Genomic DNA, 12,514 nt, shown 5'->3' with positions numbered 1-12,514 from the left:
TGGAGGCACCCAGCCACCTTGCAGACGAGATGCAGGCGTTTCACTGGGGAGTGTGTGGAGGCTCTTTTTGAGCCGGCCCAATTTGGGATGCCTCCCAACCGCCGCAAACTGCCCATCTGTTATCACCCATGATGTGCCTATGTGAGCTGGAAGTGAACATCAGGGGGTAACACTTTGGTTTTGGGGCAAACCTCTATGGTAGAAGCTGATTCCCAGCCCTACCCCCTCACTCTGCAAGGGGCCGTGGAAGACCTGGCAACCGTAGATGCTAGTGGTATCCAAAAACAGTTTAAAATACTTGCGTTTTGAACACTTTTGAACAGACACCAGAGGAAAAAGAGCTTTGCCTTGAAGCATATTATTAACGCTTATCATTTACAAGCTGAACTAGACGGTCTCTGATATCTCACACACATTTCCTTCTAGAACTGGGCCACCGCTGAACAGAAGGAACAATTCCTAGGGGTTTCCTCAGAAGGATTCTGAGGTGGCATTTGAAGCTTCAGGAGCATCGTTTCCACAGCATTAGGGCCATTCTGGGACAAACGGGGTCAAGGTGTCTTTATTCCCTTTTTGCTTTATTCTTTTAGCTTGAAAGGCTACTGTGAAGGCCACGGACTCATATTTCATATTCCCAGTGGCTCTTTGAAGCCTGAAGGCAGTAGATAGTTCTGTAGGCCCTCAGATAGTTCATACGTCCTGCTGTAAGACTCTTTATTTCTTCCCCAAGTTTGATTTCACAGACAGCTGAAAGTGTTCTTTATCTTGCTGGCTAATAGTATTCCTTCATAGAGCTGAAACAATCAGCAAGGTCAGGACCGGATAGTATAGATGTCACTTCTGGCCAGCAGTTATAAATGTCAGTTCTAAGAAAAGATAAATTAGCCTTTGGGTTACCACACAGTGAAGCCCTGCACGATGAACTGACAGCAAGCCTTGGAATACAGTTCCTAGACCTGCCCTATATCGAAGCGTAAAGGCACAGAGAAGTCAGTACATATGCACAACCTGAATGCTTGCTTATACCTGTGGGTTATAAGAAGGTGATAAACAATAATTTGGGAAACAGAACTGATCTCTTTTTTACCCCCACTACCCATCCCTCTGGGGTCTCTTCCCCCCCACCCCCACCCCAAAAATCCCTCTGGGGTCTCTTCCCCCCCACCCCCACCCCAAAAAATCCCTCTGGGGTCTCTTCCCCCCCACCCCCACCCCAAAAAATCCCTCTGGGGTCTCTTCCCCCCCACCCCAAAAAATCCCTCTGGGGTCTCTTCCCCCCCACCCCAAAAAATCCCTCTGGGGTCTCTTCCCCCCCACCCCACCCCACCCCAAAAAATCCCTCTGGGGTCTCTTCCCCCCCACCCCACCCCAAAAAATCCCTCTGGGGTCTCTCCCCCCCCCCACCCCAAAAAATCCCTCTGGGGTCTCTTCCCCCCCCACCCCCACCCCAAAAAATCCCTCTGGGGTCTCTTCCCCCCCACCCCCACCCCAAAAAATCCCTCTGGGGTCTCTTCCCCCCACCCCCACCCCAAAAAATCCCTCTGGGGTCTCTTCCCACCCCCACCCCAAAAAATCCCTCTGGGGTCTCTCCCCCCCCCCACCCCCACCCCAAAAAATCCCTCTGGGGTCTCTTCCCCCCCACCCCCACCCCAAAAAATCCCTCTGGGGTCTCTTCCCCCCCACCCCCACCCCAAAAAATCCCTCTGGGGTCTCTCCCCCCCCACCCCCACCCCAAAAAATCCCTCTGGGGTCTCTTCCCCCCCACCCCAAAAAATCCCTCTGGGGTCTCTTCCCCCCCCCACCCCAAAAAATCCCTCTGGGGTCTCTTCCCCCCTCACCCCCACCCCAAAAAACTATTGGTACATAGTGGATTTGGGACAAAAGATGAACAGATGACTCTGCCTTATATTGAATCATATAGGCAGGGCTTTTTGTAGCATGAACTCCTTTGCATATTAGGCTACACTCCCCTGATGTAGCCAATCCTCCAAGAGCTTACAGGACTCTTTGTACAGGGCCTACTGTAAGCTCCGGGAGGATTGGCTACATCAGGGGGGGCGTAGCCTAATATGCAAAGAAGAAAAAGAAGCTATTGGATTTATATCCTGCCCTATACTCTGAATCTCAGAGCGGTCACAATCTCTTTTACCTTCCCCTCCCCCACAACAGACACCCTGTGAGAGAGCTGAGGTGGAACTGAGAGAGCTCTTACAGCAGCTGCCCTTTCAGGGACAACTCCTATGAAAGCTATGACAGACCCAAGGCCATTCCAGCAGGTGCAAGTGGAGGAGTGGGACATCAAACCCGGTTCTCTCAGATAAGAGTCCACACACTTCACCACTACACCAAACTGGAGTTCCTGCTACAAAAAAAAAGTCCTGCATATAGGGTTGGCAATCCCCAGTTGGGGGTAGGGGATCCCCTGGTTTGGAGGCCCTCCCCCTGCTTCAGCGTTATCCAAAAACGGGGGGAGGGGAGGAAAATGTCTGCTGGGCATTTCATTATACTCTGTTGAGACCAATTCCCATAGGGTGTAACAGAGAATTGATCTGTGGGTATCTGGGACTCTGGGAGGAGTGTTTGCTGAGGTAGAGGCACCAAATTTTCAGGGTAGCATCTGGTGCCTCTCTTCAAAACACCACCCAAGTTTCAAAAAGATTGGACCATGGGATCCAATTCTGTGAGCCCCAAAAAGAAAGTACCTTATCCTTCATTATTTTCAAATGGAGGGAAGGCATTTAAAAGGTGTGCAGTCCCTTTAAATGTGATGGTCAGGACTTCCTTCAGAATTCAATCATGTTTGTCACACCCTTGTTCCTGTCTGCACCCCTAAAGTCTCCCGGCTCTGCCCCCAAAGTCCCCAGATATTTCTTGAGTCAGACCTGGCAACCCTACAGTGATTAATTAAGGCTAGTACTAATTACTCATACTGGTGGTGGCTCTCCAGGGTCTCAGGCAGAGGTCTTTCACATCACCGACTACCAGATCCTCTCTATCTTTTTTTTTTTTTACACTGGAGATGCAGGGGATTGAACCTGGGACCTTCTACATGCCAGGCAGGGACTCTTTCATTGAGCCGTGGCTCTTCCCCTAGATGCCAGATTATCAGACTGAGAATTATCTTGTGCCTTTTAACAGAACATAAGAACATAAGAGAAGCCATACTGGATCAGGCCAATGGCCCATCCAGTCCAACACTCTGTGTCACACAGTGGCCAATATATGTGTGTGTGCACACCCACACACACATATATATACTGTGGCTAATAGCTACTGACGGCCCCTCTTAAAGCTGGCTATGCTTGTAGCCACCACCACTTCCTGTGGCAGTGAATTCCACATGTTAATCACCCTTTGTTTGAAGAAGTACTTCCTTTTATCCGTTTTAACCTGACTGCTCAGCAATTTCATTGAATGCCCACGAGTTCTTGTATTGTGAGAAAGGGAGAAAAGTACTTCTTTCTCTGCTTTCTCCATCCCATGCATACTCTTGTAAACCTCTATCATGTCATCCCGCAGTCGACGTTTCTCCAAGGTAAAGACCCCAAGCATTTTAACCTTTCTTCATAGGGAAAAAAGTGTTCCAAACCTTTAATCATTCTAGTTGCCCTTTTCTGGACTTTTTCCAATGCTATAATATCCTTTTTGAGGTGCAGTGACCAGAATTGTACACAGTATTCCAAATGAGACCGCACCATCAATGTATACAGGGGCATTATGATACTGGCTGATTTGTTTTCAATTCCCTTCCTAATAATTCCAGCATGGCATTGGCCTTTTTTATTGCAATTGCACACTGTCTTGACATTTTCAGTGAGTTATCTACCATGACCCCAAGATCTCTCCCTTGGTCAGTCTCTGCCAGTTCACACCCCATCAACTTGTATTTGTAGCTGGGATTCTTGGCCCCAATGTGCATTACTTTGCACTTGGCCACATTGAACCTCATCTGCCACGTTGATGCCCACTCACCCAGCCTCAACAGATCCCTTTGGAGTGCCTCACAATCCTCTCTGGTTCTCACCACCCCGAACAATTTAGTGTCATCTGCAAACTTGGCCACTTCACTGCTTACTCCCAACTCCAGATCATTAATGAACAAGTTAAAGAGCATGGGATCCAGTACCGAGTGGCACCCCACTGCTTACCGTCCTCCACTGCGAAGACTGCCCATTTATATTCACTCTCTGCTTCCTATTAATTAGCCAGTTTTTGATCCACAAGAGGACCTGTCCTTTTACTCCATGACTCTCGAGCTTACTAAGGAGCCTCTGATGAGGAACTTTATCAAAAGCTTTCTGGAAGTCAAGGTAAACAACATCTATTGGGTCCCCTTTGTCCCCATGTTTGTTCACCCCCTCAAAGAACTGTAACAGGTTAGTGAGAAGAAGAAGAAGAAGATATTGGATTTATATCCCACCCTCCACTCCGAAGAGTCTCAGAGCGGCTCACAATCTCCTTTACCTTCCTCCCCCACAACAAACACCCTGTGAGGTGGGTGGGGCTGGAGAGGGCTCTCACAGCAGCTGCCCTTTCAAGGACAACCTCTGCCAGAGCTATGGCTGACCCAAGGCCATGCTAGCAGGTGCAAGTGGAGGAGTGGAGAATCAAACCCGGTTCTCCCAGATAAGAGTCTGCACACTTAACCACTACACCAAACCAGCTCTCCTGAGGCAAGATCTTCCCTTACAGAACCCATGCTGAGTCTTCCCCAATAACTTGCGTTCATCAATGTGCCTACTCATTCTGTCCTTGATAATGCTTTCTACCAACTTTCCCGGTATTGAAGTCAGACTGACTGGCCTGTAATTTTCCAAATCTGCTCTGGAACCCTTTTTAAAGATGGGGGTGACATTTGCTACCTTCCAGTCCTCAGGAACAGAGGCAGATTTCAGTGAAAGATTACATATTCTTGTCAGGAGATCCACAAGTTCAACTTAGAGTTCTTTCAGAACTCTTGGATGTATGCCATCCAGACCTGGTGACTTATTAGGTTTTAATCCGTCAATCAGTTGTAGGACCTCCTCTCTTGTCACCTCAATCTGACTCAGGTCTTTCAACACCCCTTCCAAAATTAGTGGTTCTGGAGCGGGCAAACACTTCTCATCTTCCACAGTGAAGACGGAGGCAAAAAAATGCATTCAGCTTCTCAGCCATTTCCCTATCCTCCTTCAGTAATCCTTTTACCCCTTGGCCATCCAAGGGCTCCACTGCCTCCCTGGCTGGTTTCCTGCTTCTAATATATTTGAAGAAATTTTTATTGTTGGTTTTTAATGTTTTTTGCAATATGCTCCTCATAGTCCCTTTTTGCCTGCCTGATCACAGTCTTCGTTTGATTTGCCACAGCCTGTGTTCCCTTTTATTAATCTCACTTGGACTAGCTTTTCACCGCTTAAAGGAGTCCTTCTTATCTTCTACAGCTTCCACTACTTTGTTTGTTAACCATGCAGGCCTTTTCTTATACCTGTTTGTGCCTTTCCTAACTTGTGGTATATATTTCATCTGAGCTTCTAGGATTGTAGTTTTAAATAGCCTCCAAGCTTCCCCAAGGGTTTTGACTGTATTTACCTTTCCTTTCAGTGTCCTCTTCACATGCCTCCTCATCTCAGAGAATTTACCCCTTTTAAAGTTAAACAGGAACTCCTTTGCATTGTAGGCCACACACCCCTGATGTAGCCAATCATCCAAGAGGCTACAGGGCTCTTAGTACAGGGCCTACTGTAAGCTCTTGGAGGATTGGCTGCATCAGGGGGGGTGTAGCCTAATATGCAAAGGAGTTCCTGTTACAGAAAAGCCCCTGCCAACAAGTAAAAGAAGGACGACCAGGAATGGAAGAAGAGAGCATGGTGTCAGAATAGTAAATGGTGGCTTCCACAGAACCAGTATTAACATCTTCTTTGGAAAACAGACAACCTGATTGCAAATTGGTCAACCAATATTACTAGTTCCACTGTACAAACATACCTATATTAACAACTTCTGGTGCATCAAAAACTTAAAAGTAACAAGAGACCAACTTTCTTCCAGTTGACTCAGTCATTCGAGTGTGATCGCTTTGCTTGCTACTACAAAAGGAGAGCCAGTTTGGTGTAGTGGTTAAGTGCGCGGACTCTTATCTGGGAGAACTGGGTTTGATTCCCCACTCCTCCACTTGCAGCTGCTGAGATGGCTTGGGTCAGCCATAGCTTTCATAGAAGCTGTCCTTGAAAGGGCAGCTGCTTTGAGAGCCCTCTTCAGCCCCACCCACCTCACAGGGTGTCTGTTGTGGGAGGGGGGGAAGGTAGACGAGATTGTGACCGCTTTGAGACTCTGAAATTCTGAGTATAGGGCGGGATATAAATCCAAAATCTTTTTCTTCTTCTTCTACTAGTTACCAGGCAAAGTCCCATTTACAGCGCTGTTCTGGTGTGGGGATACTTCAACAAACTAAATGGTAGAAGTTTATCAGATGTAGGCATTTTTGTATTTGATTTCAAGTGAAAGATCAAAATGATAGCCTTTCCCTTCCCGCTTTTTATGACACATAGAACTGGCTGGATATTAGGGTTGCCAAGTCCAATTTAAGAAATATCTGGGGACTTTGAGGGTGGAGCCAGGAGACTTTGGGGGTGGAGCCAGGAGACATTGGGGTGGAGCCAAGATCAAGGCTGCGACAAGCATAATTGAACTCCAAAAGGAGTTCTGGCCATCACATTTAAAGGAACGGCACACCTTTTCAATGCCTTCCTTCCATAGGAAATAATGAAGGATAGGGGCACCTTCTTTTTGGGGTTCATAGAATTGGACCCCCTGGTCCAATCGTTTTGAAACTTGGGGGATATTTTTGGGAGAGGCACTAGATGCTGTACTGAAAATTTGGTGCCTCTACCTCAAAAAACAGCCCCCCCCCCCAGAGCCCCAGATACCCACGGATCAATTCTCCATGATTTTCTATGGGAATAAATCTCTATAGGGAACAATAGAGTTCCCAGCAGACATTTCCCTCCCCTCCCCCTGCTTTCTGACGACCCTGAAGTGGGGGGAGGGTCTCCAAACCAGGGGATCCCCTGCCCCCACCTGGGGATTGGCAACCCTACTGGATATAGCAAAAGGGTTCCTTCTGGAATCTAGCCCTGAATATATCTTTTTTTACTTCTTCTGCATTTTGAATCTTTCAGGTTTATAATTTATTTACTCTAACCTTGAAGCCTTTAATCGAGAGAGTCCACTGTAGAGTCAAAGAGACTGAGCTATGAATTGATGTCTCTGTTTTGAATCTTGCTTTTCTTTCCATGAACTCTCCCCAGACATAAAGCAATAAGCCATTATTCTCCCAGTCTCTATTTATAACAAAAGGATAATAACATCTACCTATCAGGGCTTTCTTGAGCTTCACAACAAGATATTGAGTGTTTTGAACATTCAGAAGTACGTAACGAATGGTAATCGTAGCATTATTTATTCTTATTCAGGGGTGGGATTCTAGAAGGCACTCCTTTGCTTATTAGGCCACACACCCCGATGTAGCCAATCCTCCAAGAGCTTACAAAAAAGAGCCTTGAAAGCTCTTGAAGGATTGGCTACATCAGGAAGGTGTGGTCTAATATGCAAAGGAGGGCCTGCTAGAATTCCACACCTGTTCTAATTAATCTGAACTTGAACATAATTGGGCTTCCAAAATTTAGAATGAATTTATATATCCTAAATATTTGTTTAAACATATTGTAGTTTCTGTACAGTGCTGTGGCATAGCTCCCTTTTTTTGGGGGGGGGGGGTGTTTGGAAAGGTTGAGCTGGTAAAAGTCACCGACATGGCTCCATACGGACTGCCTTTTTAAAAAAAAAATCTGATATTGTCCATGTGGTGCTGCCAGCATTCCTAAGGGGCTTATAGAGCAGGTCTTTTTTTGTTATTCTGTAAAAGGTTTTTCGTCCTTAAAGTAGTTGAAAGACTTTCGGATGCCGAGTGAAATGGCTGCCTGATGGGCCCCCAGAGAACCTGCTGACAGATCTGTGGTTATAACTTTGTGGCACTGGTATTGGGAAAAGGCAGTGTCTGGTGCACAAAGAAGAAGAGAAGAAGGCCCTGCAGGAGGCAGCAAGAAGACAATTGGATAGGATAGTGAGGTCAGCACCTTCTCTCCTGTTAAGAGCCATCCCTTGTCTGTCTCCAGATTGCTACTCTGAGGGCAATTTCCCTCTTCTTCTTGGAAGTGCTGCTCTCAGACCGATTTCGCACTAGGGCTTGTTCTGGGTAGAGAGCCCTTTTGCCCCCGGGGCTTCTCCCCATTTTCGCATAAGCTGCCACGGAGCTGCGAGTTGGCGCACCACTCTTCCGCAGCAAGCAGAACTGCTTGTCAGAGGATCTCGCTTGCTGCAGAATAGCGGCGTGCCAACTCGCAGCTCTGGGGCAACTTGTGCGAAAACGGAGAGAAGCCCCGGTAGCAAAAGGGCTCTCTACCCAGAACAAGCCTAGTGTGAAACCAGTCTCAGTCTTACCCTCTCTCTCAGCAAGAGATGCAGTTAGGAACCCCCTCCTCTTTCCTATCAAGTATGTTAATTCCTAAACAAACCTTTATCTACTTCTTAATCGGGTTGTGCACCATTGCTGGGTTAATTGCACTGTCAACAATTGGATCAAATTCTGACTTAATGTTTACGCACCATATGGTGCATTGTCAAGTTTCATTGTATTTTCCAAGATCTTAATAAAAGAAAAAAAGTAGCTAAAAAATCCAGTACCAGTCTCCTTCAGTAATGAAAACAAATGCCCCAGGCTGTTCTGTCTTTTTCTTTTTAAGCAACCTGCACTAATATACAGTAATCATCCCGCCTGGATAATAACACCCAACATTTAAGCAACATACTTAGGATATTAGCTTGCTGCTGGGAGGAGGAAAGTAAATGACTCCATCTCCCTTCTGCTTTCCTCCTCTTGTAATATTTTGAGTCCACTTTTTGTAGTTATGCAAACTCTGTCTGCAAAAAGATAAGCAGAATTATTTGGGTATAAGCAGTTACGATTGCCATGAAAAGCAATTGCGGCAGGCAGGGCTGTTTTTTGTAGCAGGGCCTCCTTTGCATATTAGGCCACACCCCCTGATGTAGCCAATCCTCCAAGAGCTTACAATAGGCCCTGGAATAAGAGCCCTGGAAGCTCTTGGAGGATTGGCTACATCAAGGGGGTGTGGCCTAACATGCAAAGGAGTTCCTGCTACAAAAAAAGCCCTGGCGGCAGGCAACTTTGATGGCAGAAAGAGCTCCAACTTCCTGCCTTCAATGAAGGCAAATTTTAGTAGAATGTCTTCATCCAGTGCATCTGTGTGCATCTAGACTGTGTGAGCCATTTCTTTCATGGACCAGTCTTTTGAAACATCTAAAGTTAATCCTAATAGTGCAATCTGAAATAAAGCGAGTTCATCCAGCTCTGAATTAGCTAAGAACACTTTATTGCAAGAGGAAACAATCACAGAGGATCACAGGCAAAACTGCAACAATGTACAATCTGGCCATGGTTAACCGCTCCCCCCTAGCAGTCAACAGTTACTCCTGTTGGTTCACTCCAGAATCCTTCATTTGCATCTCTTTGTTACAAGTTGTTGCATGCCTAGCATCCTGATCGGCCAGTTCTTCCAGGCTTCAGGATCCTGGTTTGCAAGCAGTGCCTGTCTCAAGCTCAGGCAACAAGAACTCAGTGAGATGCAATACATAACACAATCCTAAGTAGAGTTACCCCAGTTTAAGTCCATAGAAATCAAATTTAGACACCCCGTAGGGTTTGCAAGGTAAATAATTAAGCAGAAGTGGGATCCTTCCGCTGCAGTGTCTTCCTTGGTGGTTTCCCATCCTGCTTAGCTTCTGAGTCGAGACTGGAATATACCTTTCCACATTCTCTTATGTGATATTTACACACCTGCATTTTGCAACTTCCTGTATTTTTATTAGGGTTTGTAGAATCTTTCGGGCTCAAGTGCCGTGTTCTACTGGAGAAAGTTTTTCTTCCAGATGTTTCGTTCTCGGCTGCGGAGAACATCCGCCGAGAACGAAACGACTGGAAGAAAAACTTTCTCCAGTAGAACACGGCACTTGAGCCCGAAAGATTCTACAAACCCTAATGATGTTACCAGCTGTGAAAACCTGAAATCCTGTATTTTTGTACCTTTTTTCATTTATTTTAGTTTGATAGGTTTCCCTTTTTTTGGTGGCACGAAATATTGCCATTTATTTCTTTACCTGTCCCATGGTCGTGCTGTGCTGCTAGAAGAGAATTATGAGACAATGCGGCAAGCATTAAAGAGGATATAAAACAACCAAAGAAGTAAGATGGGGAAAGTATGAAAAGTCAGCTGTTTAATGAAGAAAAGCCCTTACCCCCTGCTCTCCATTTTGAACATTGCAACAAATTAAAGGGTGGAATAAACAGTTCATTTAAAGCATACTCGGCACTTTGCGTTAATTTCTTCCTACTGTGTTCATTGCTAAGCTCCTTGCTTTCTTTAAGTCAAGATAAGTCTGGGAGACATTAACATTCTTTTGAAAAGAAGTAATTGTGGACCTAAGTCAGTCTCCCCACTAATGTATTCCTACTACTGGGTGTGTTCCTAGAAACTTCTTAGCATGTAGATACACATATATAATATTGTGTGTGCATGTGTATAAGATAAAATCTAAGTATAGATACATACATAGATTTTATCTTATATATTACACACACGCACACACAATAGTAGATACATACATATGCAATTGTGTCCCTCTTTCTCCTTGCTTCCACCCGACTCAGATTCATGATATTTCATAGCCACTTCTTAAGACTGCCTCTGTTGCTGTCTGCTGACAACGTCATACCAGTCCTGACTGTGTATTAGACAAAAAAACCCCAACTTTAGGATGCAGCTGAAAAAAAGATGTTAATATCTGCTGGATAATCATTATTAAGAAGAAGATGACTGCGGATTTATACCCCGCCCTTCTCTCTGAATCAGAGACTCAGAGTGGCTTACAATCTCCTATATCTTGTCCCCCCACAACAGACACCATGTGAAGTGGGTGGGGCTGAGAGAGCTCTCCCAGAAGCTGCCCTTTCAAGGACAACTCCTGAGATAGCTATGGCCGACCCAAGGCCATTCCAGCAGCTGTTACATATTCAAAAACAACTGATAATTGGAGAATTCTGGCTGGCCCTTGTGCGACCTGAGACATGTCTAAACATGATCTCTGTGTAATCTTTTACACTACCCAGAGTACAGAAGTTTCATCCTTACGATGACGAGTTAAATGCAATCATTTACTTGACTCCTTCTTGGCTAGTTTGCACTCTTGGTCAAACCACCCACTGCTACCAAAGGTTTTAGATTTTAAAGGTCTATTATTTGAGATCACAGATTTTAAGAGGTTAGTAATTTCTTCAAAAAGTTTGACAGAATCACTACCAGGTTGCAATAATGATTGACGCTGAGACCACAGAGCTTCACTTGTCAAAATCTGAGACAAGACTGTAAATAATTGGTCAGATCACTTGATCCTCCTGGCCCCAGGGAAAATATCAGCTGAAAGATCTGGGGCAGTGCTTAAATAAATATCCTGCTTGAATTTAAGGAGACGTCTTAAGGGAACCCCGTGGCTCAGAGTGGTAAAGCTGCAGTACTGCAGTTGGAGCCCTCTGCTCACGATCTGAGTTCGATTCCAGCAGAAACTGGTTCAGGTAGCTGGTTCGAGGCTGACTCAGCCTTCCATCCTTCCGAGGTCGGTAAAATGAGTACCCAGCTTGCTGGGGGGGAAGTGTAATGACCAGGGAAGGCAAAGGCAAACCACCCCCAAAAAAGGTCTGCCGTGAAAACGTTGTGAAAGCAGCGTCACCCCAGAGTCGAAAACGACTGGTGCTTGCACAGGGGACCTTTCCTTTTCCTTAAGGGACACTACCCACAAATTTTTGCAGTCATGCTTTACAAACATGTTGCAGTCATATTTTTGGAGCATTTCAATATACAAAGACCCAGACCAATTTATAGGAAGGGGTGGGAATAATTGCCCCAGGTTCTGTCATGAAGGGGACTACGTAATGGTTTCTGCGTCTAAACTTATAATACTCTTCCATTCAAAGTTCTAAAATTCATTAAGTTACACTGAAACCTAGGACTAGGGTTGCCACATCTGTGTTGGAAAATACCTGAAGACTTTGGGGGTGGATCCAGGAGAGGGCGGGGTTTGAGGAGAGGAGGGGAGGGGCCTCAGCATGGTACAATGCCGTAGAGCAGGTGTGTCGGATTCATTTGTTATGAGGGCCAGATCTAACATAAATAAGACCTTGTTGGGCTTGGCCATGTGTGTCACAAAATGTAACGCCAGCCAGTGGAGATATAAACTTTATAAAAGACACAAACACAAAGATTTTTTTTAAAGAAACTTAAAATAAAATATGCTTAAAAGATTAGCACTCTTGCACTGTTTTGTTTATTTAACTATTTCTGATAATTGACACCTCTTGCTCTGAAGTATTGCATCAAAATCTGGAGACGATGTCTGTGCTGTAACA

This window comes from Heteronotia binoei, chromosome 7 (genome assembly GCF_032191835.1).
Source record: "Heteronotia binoei isolate CCM8104 ecotype False Entrance Well chromosome 7, APGP_CSIRO_Hbin_v1, whole genome shotgun sequence".
NCBI classification, from domain to species: domain Eukaryota; kingdom Metazoa; phylum Chordata; class Lepidosauria; order Squamata; family Gekkonidae; genus Heteronotia; species Heteronotia binoei.
The sequence above is the reverse complement of the archived record's forward strand: the minus strand, read 5'-3'. Positions refer to the sequence as shown.